Raw genomic sequence first — 422 nt, 5'->3', positions numbered from 1 at the left:
TCAGGTTCATGCAAGGATTTTGGACTCAAGGTTGATGATTACATCCTGTCTTTATTTTGAAACAAACATCTTTTTTTTTTCTTTGTGCCTCAGGACCTGGATTGAGAATGTTCAGGAGGAAGACAAAGAATACAGTTAAGCAATTAAGAGAAAGCAAGCGACACGGTCAAGGACAAAGTGATGATTCATCAGATCACAGTGCAAAGTGGGTTGCGAATGAACACAAATTCCACTGGCCTTACGACACATACAGACGTTACTTCAGAACATTCTGTGCATTTGTCCTTCAACACTCCCCGCATGCCCATATTGTGCTGGATTCACTGGGGGGGGGGGGGGGGTGGGGATTTGGGGAAGGGGGTAGGGGAGCCACAGCTACATCACAGCCTTGACACATCACCACCCCTTCCCCCCAGCTATAC

The sequence above is a fragment of the Brienomyrus brachyistius genome, chromosome 12 (genome assembly GCF_023856365.1).
Source record: "Brienomyrus brachyistius isolate T26 chromosome 12, BBRACH_0.4, whole genome shotgun sequence".
NCBI lineage: Eukaryota > Metazoa > Chordata > Actinopteri > Osteoglossiformes > Mormyridae > Brienomyrus > Brienomyrus brachyistius.
Note: the sequence above shows the minus strand (reverse complement) of the source record.